The sequence below is a fragment of the Marmota monax genome, unplaced genomic scaffold (genome assembly GCF_021218885.2).
Source record: "Marmota monax isolate L192 unplaced genomic scaffold, Marmota_monax_Labrador192_F-V1.1 WCK01_AAM20220418_F8-fsc00219, whole genome shotgun sequence".
Classification (NCBI taxonomy): domain Eukaryota; kingdom Metazoa; phylum Chordata; class Mammalia; order Rodentia; family Sciuridae; genus Marmota; species Marmota monax.
In genome coordinates, this window is record NW_026692081.1 from 1,199,934 (window position 1) to 1,207,286 (window position 7,353).

Sequence of the window (7,353 nt, forward strand, 5' to 3'; positions counted from 1 at the left end):
ATTATACACAGCTTAACTTAACCATCATCATCCTAATGGCTCACTGGCGCTACCCCTCAACCACTCCTTCTGGCAAAATGCCAGGCGCCATCCTGACTTGGTTGTGGCTCTCAACACTATATATACACAATGGAATATTATTCAACCATAAAAATGACTTTAGGACTTTTGCTGGTAAATTGATAAGTCTGGACACAGCCATACTAAGTGAAATAAGCCAATCCCAAAAAAACAAAAGTCAAATGTTCTCTCTGATATGCAGATGCTAATATACAATAAGGGAATGAGAGAATAAAAATTTATTGGATTAGACAAAGGGGAATGAAGGGAAGGCAGGGGAATAGAAATAGGAAAGAAAGTAGAATGAATTGGACATAACTTTCCTATGTTCATATATGAGTACACGACCAGTAAAATTCCACATCATGTACAACAGCAAGAATAGAATCTTAATTAGAATAAGTTATACTCCATGTATATATAATATGTCAAAATACACTGCACACTGTACTTTTAGATATATAATGTATATCTAAAAAGTTCAAATAGAAATATTTTAAAAAACTTTAAGGAACATACTCCAGATACTATACACTTGAAATTTTCAAATATTATGAATATTTCTGCAGCCTAAAAAAAATTATAAATGCTAATTACACCAAATTATTCTATTCTTTTCTACTGGCTATTATAGCCAGCGCAATAAGATAAGAAAAAGAAATAAAGGATAAAATGTTCAAAAACAAAAAAGGAAAGAAAAGAAAAGAAATATGAATGCTGGGGGAATAGGGTTAGTTTTGATATAGAAAACATGTTAAAAAGTTAATGCGATAAAAAAAATGTGGCACTGGCATAATTATAGACAAATAAATCAATCAGTTATGAAAGCTCTAAGTTAGTTAAAGCCAAAAGTGGGAAAAATACTATATTAATGTTTTAGCAGATTGCTTTATCAATTTTAGAAGAGGACTTTTTCTAAAACCTAATTACAAAGGCTAAAGTAGTCAACTAGAGTTAAAAATAAAAATAAACATAGTAACAGAGACATATAGCATAAATTAAACAAAACATAAGGAATAAATTGGGAAGAAATTTAAAACATGTTCATATTCTTATGTATGCATATACATCATAAAAGACAGGTAATTAGAATATATACATGTCAAAACAGAAAAGGAAATATCATATCTTTCTTCTTACCTACTTCAGCCTAAATTCTTTAAGACAATGATTTTTTTTTACTGCTTTTTCTTCCTCTTAAGCCCCTGAGACCCTTTAAATGTTTTTTAAGGAATTTATTATTTACTATCAGCAAAAGCCCCTATTTCTTCATCCTGTTCTTTCAATGCTCCATCCATCTTGATCTAATTGAATCTGAACTATTTGCTGTTTTAGTTTCAAATATTAGTGAAAGGCGAGTGACTTGCCTGAGATGGAGATTCAACCAAGAGATTCTATTGGGGGGCTGCCCAAAGGGGAAGAAAAGGAGAGGCAGAGAACAGAGAGAGGAGAGGAGGAGGGCAGAGAGAAAGAGCAAAGAGAAAGAGAGAGAGGAGAGAAAGAAGAGGAAGAGGGGAAGAGGGCAGAGGGGAAGAGAGTGTGAGCTTGCAAGTTTGGGCTTGAGAAGGGTTGCATAGGTGATGTGGTGGGTGCTGATTGGCAGGGTGACTCAGGAATGGCAATCAGACACTGTGTCCTGCGGGGATTGGTCCAGAAAACTTCTGAATTTGGTGCTCTTTAGCTTGGTGCCCTTCAGAGAGGAGGGGAAGGGGTAAGGGATTCTGTGATGTTCTCGCGAGAGGGAAACTTAACTTCAGCCAGGAGCTTCCAACACACCCAACAATTAGCATCCTTTTTTTTTTCCTCTCATATTAATTTCTTACCCCTAGGCCAGTAGGTGGAATAATTGTCCTTCTTGATCTTTGCTTGTTTTTGGGTTTTTTTTTTTTTTCCCAAACCACATTTACTTCCACAAGCCAAGACACAAGAAACAAATGAAAATAAGAAAACAGTTTTGAGTGTAAATCAAACTACATTACCCACATTTCTTCAATGTGGCTTCCCTCCACAATTCCTATGAAATCCCTTCCTTTTCCTGAAAAACTACTCCTATCTAATTAACGGTGAGTACAGTGTTTAACACCCAGCTCTCTCAATCCCTTGTCTTCCTTGTCTTCCTCTCCCCAATGAGTGTGATCTCCTCCCTACCTCAGCAGTCATTCTCAAAATCTTACCTAGTTCTCTTCATGCAACCCTTCACTTTAATTTCATGCATCTCTATGTACTCCAACTCCTATTTTTTCAAACACTTACCACCCAATCTCATGGGAATGTTTATCATTCTACTGACCCTACCAAAATTTTCCTCGGAACATTATTCTTTTAAAGATCTTAGATCACTTCTTACTCCTTTTAAATACTATAGCCAATCATTAAAATTTCTCTTTTTCACAATCACTTGTCAAAACCACAGACTTGGCTTAACCTGCTTCTGTGACCAGTTTTAAACTGAGTTTAAATACTGAGTGTGGCTGGAGGAGAAGACACAACCAAATGTAGGTAGATGTACACTCAATTTAAGATCATCAACCCCAACTGCCATGTTATAAATCCTTAATTCACATCTTCCTTGGTCTTACACATCTGGTTTACACTCTTTTCTTTCCTTAAGTCTCCAACACCTTGTTTTTTCAACTTATTATTTTATTTCCTACTGAGAAAGTTTAAGGGATTGAACTTCCACAAGCCACATTTCCCCCTCCACCTACCAACACCTCCACCCATACCCTTTGCCTTTTTGCCTGTTACCAAAAAAATGCACACACTTCTATTTAAAGCTAATCCTTCCAAGTGATTATAGTCTCCCATACTTATACCTCTTCACCCATAGAAAATGATCTTTATTAAATCATTTCCACCATTTTACACATTTTTTTTTCTTTTATAAGCCAAGCCAGGGGCATCTGTAGTCCCAGGACTTGGGAGGCTGAGGCAGGACAGCGAGTGAAAAGCCAGCCTCAGCAACTTATTTAGAGAGGCCCTAAACAACTTAACAAGACAATATCTCTAAATAAAAATAGAAAAAAGGACTGGGGATGTGTCTCAGGGGTTAAGAATCCTGGTCCAAAAAAAAAAAAAAAAAACAATAACAACAACAAACTAAACTGAAATACCTATTTCTATTCATTTCTACACCAGCTTTCCTATCTTTTCTATCCTTTTAATTATACTCTAATATGATCTTTGTCTCATCACTCCACCAAAAATTCTTTTGTCTCGTTTTTCTTTTCCCACCAATGACCTCTACCTTACTGAATCCATTGTCCACAGAGGCCATAGAACCTGAGCCATCAACAGTATTTGACAGTTAATTTCTCTCTGCTCTTTAAGTCATCTTCTTTGCCTAATCTCAGAGACACCACATTCACTCAGTTTTCTCCTACTTCATCAGTTTTTCCTCCTATTCACTATTTCTCAGGGCTGGAGATGTAGCTCAAGGGAGAACTCTTGCCTAGCACGCAAGAGGCCCCAGGCTCCATACACAGTTCCAGGAGCAAGCAAACACAGACTCTTCCTCTTCCCTTTAATCTCTTCACATAGCACCCCCAAGGCACTTACCAGCCCCTCCATTGCTTTTTGTTCTTTATCAGCCTACATTTACCTCTTTGGCAGTCTTTTCAATTCTTAGAACTTCATATACCTTCTACATGACAGTAACTCCAAAATTTGTATTTAAAGTCCAGCTCTCTCTCTCAAATTCCAGATTTATGCATTCAGTATTTTCTGATTTGCCCACTTGGAGATTTTGAGAATCTTATAAACTGAACACTTACGTTAGGAAAGCATAACTATTTTGAAAAATAATTTACTAGAGTTGGGAAAACCAGGAATGAGACTGGGGGCGGTGGTGTAGATGGGTTGCCACTTTAATTAGGGCAATCCAGATAAGCCTCAGTGAGCAATAGCTTGAAGTGGGTGATAGAATTAGTCAAGTGGATTCTGTTCTATTCACCCAGGGATACAGCAGTGAATAAAAGGAACAAAAAATTTCTACCTTCTTGGGAGTTTATATTCTAGGCCAAAATGTATTTTCAAGTTACTTAAATAATTCTTTATAATACTAATAATAAAATATAAATTGCAAAGAAGAATAATGGATACCTAAATATACTTATTAAACAGTAAGGCTTTCAAAAAAGAAAGCAAAGGAATGGACTTTTCAACAGAAAAACACTACCTTCTAAATAGTTTATATTTGTTTCATTTAAAAAAAATCAATGTGCTTTAACCAAAGAGAAAAGCGTTAAATCTATAATATATAATTATAGTAATGGGTAGACTCATAGGAAATAAGTTCTTGTTTCTGAAATTTTTCTGCACATAGGAGCAAAGACAAAATCATACAGGAACCTCAAGTCCTGGGTATAGGGCAGGGTGCTCTGTCCCACCCTGTAAATATGTGTATTCCAACTTCACTTATAGAACATTACTGTAGAAGACCCCAGGCAAGTCCCAGCCATCATGGTTCAAAAGGAGGCACTGTCAATCCATATTAATACAAGAGGAGGATATTGAATCCTGACAAGATTGGAGAGCAGGAGTTGAGGAGGAGATAGAAATGAGTATTGGTATTATCATAGACTATCTTGCTGAGACAACGAAATATTCTTCAGAAATATTCCAGAGCAGAGCAGTTGAGAGAAAAATCATATAAGCACATGAAAGTAGGTTGAGGAATATTGGAATGAACTTACTTTCTTTTAGGATCATGTGTAATATAACTGCAAATACTTTATAGGAGATAGTTTTGTTATTCTTGGGGGTTTTTGTGGGTGTCTGTTTGTTTGTTTTTCATTACTGGGTATTGAACCCAGGAATCCTTTGCCACTGAGCCACATCCCTGATCATTTTTATTTTTTATTTTGAAACAGGGTCTCCTTAAGCTGCTGAGGGTCTCACTAAGATGCTTAGGCTGGCCTCCATCCTGTGCTTCCTCAGCCTCTGGAGTTGCTAGGATTACAGACATGTACCACTGCATCTAGTGGAGATTTAAAAATTTTTTTTTTACTTACTGATTTCTGAATATATCAAATTTCCTAGCACATGTAGCAATTTGTATTCTATTATAATTTGAGAAATAAGTGACTCTTGAAACTTTAAAAATATCTGCTTGATTTCTTTCGAGAATTAATATCAATTCTATCAATGTTTTTCCCCAAAATCAATCTTTTAAAATATTTTTCCACTTGAGTGTTTCCACTAGAGTTTCACAATTTTTCTATAATAATTGAGAAGTATAAATAAATTAAATAAATGTCATTTAGAAAACCATTTTTTTTACTATTTTCATATTTTATGGTCATGTTCAATCATACTAGCCATAATCCATTTACCCTTTTTAACTTTAACATTACAGAGAAGAAAGTTGAATATCATGCTTTCTATTTTTGTAAGACCTTATCAATTCATACACAGACTAAAACTAAAAGGAAATTCCATTCTCCTTTTTTATCATCAAGTCATTGTTCATTCTTAGATTTTATTTCCCTGAAACTATTATCATAGGTCAACTCCACCTATCCAAATAGAGAAGAATGACTAAACTGTCCCAAAGAGGAAGAATTATATTTTATTTCCATTTTGCCTCAAAATTTTATCAAGTCTCAATCAAGTATTTAAGGGCAGACTAAAATTATATCCAGATACCAATTATTTGTCCATCGAATAATATATTTCTAATAAGATATAGAGAAAACTAAAAATATGTACCAATCTTTTTTGCATTTACTGAAATTTTCTTCTTTCTATTCGGAACACATTATTGTTTTGCAAATGAACATCCATCTGTTATAGTGGGAAGAGAATGTAATCCTATGCTCTTTAGATCCTATTTTCCCGTTAGGCCATACAAGGAAAGGAAATGAGTTCTAAGCTATACTTTTGATTTATTGCAGAACTGAACACATTTACACAGAGAAAAGTGTTATTTTAATTTTACACACTTCAATAAACACACATACATATGTTCAACCTTTAGATGTAGTCATAAAAATGACTAACAGAGGCTTCTGGATATAGAGTGAAAACATACATAAAAGTTTCACTTTTAATAGTATTGTTCAGAACTCTAACTTGCAAAATTAACAATAGATTTTTAATATTTTAAGGGAATATTCTTAAGTTGGCTCTTCTAAAACTATTTGCATATCACATAGTCTTATTTTTTCTCAATTATTCACACTGATGGATAAAAAACCGATTCTATGGATTTTTTCCAAAACATTTTATTTTTCAAAAGCAAATTTAGATTCACAGAAAAATTAAGAGAAAGGCAGAGACATATGCCACAAACCCCTGTCTCTTTGCATGTACAGCTTCTCATATTAACATCCCCCACTGGGTTGCCATATTTGCTGAAATTGGTGATTTTACATTATACCCAGAACTCATACTTTCCTTTAGAATTTATCCCTGGTGTTACACATTCTATTAGTTTCAACGAATGTTTATGACAGGTATCCATTATTGTGGAACCAAATAAAGTTCTTCCACTGCCCTAAAAATCCTTTGTGCTTCACATACATCCCTCCCAAATCCATCTTCTGGTAATCACTGACTTTTTATTATCTCCATAGTTTTGTTAATTCTAGAATGGCGTATAGTTGGAATTACATAATATATAATTTATTTATATTGGTGTCTTCATTGGCAATATTCATTTAAGTCCTCTCCATGTCAGTTATGGTTTGATAGCTCATTACTTTTGAACACTAAGTAATATTACATTGTTGGAATACACCACAGTTTATTCACTTAAAAACATGGTGGGTGCCACCAACTTTTGGCAATAATAAGTAGAACTGCTAAAAATACCTATTAGGGAGTTTTCTGTGGATTCTTTTCAGTAAATACCAATGAATGTGATTGCTGGATCATATGGTAAAAGTAGTCTCATTTTGTAAGAAACTGTCAAAATGTTTTCCAAGTATAATCTTGCATTTCCATTAGCAATGAATTAAAATTGTTCCACATTTGCATCTGCAGTGTTCTGGGTATTGGCCATTCTGATAAATGCATGGTGAAACATCATTGTTTTTTCAATTTGCATTTTTGATATGAATTTGAGCATATTTTCATATGCTTATTTGTGATCTGTGTTACTTCATTGGTGAGGTGTTGATTCTGTTCTTTGGCCTTTTTGGTAGGGATAAGGGAGAACTTGGGAATGAATCCAAGGGTCTTGTCCATAATAAGCACATGCTCTTTCACTGAGCTACATCCACAGCTCATATCCCAATTTTAACGATGTTATTTTCTTATTAAATTTTAAGAGGATATCATGTACTTTTATAG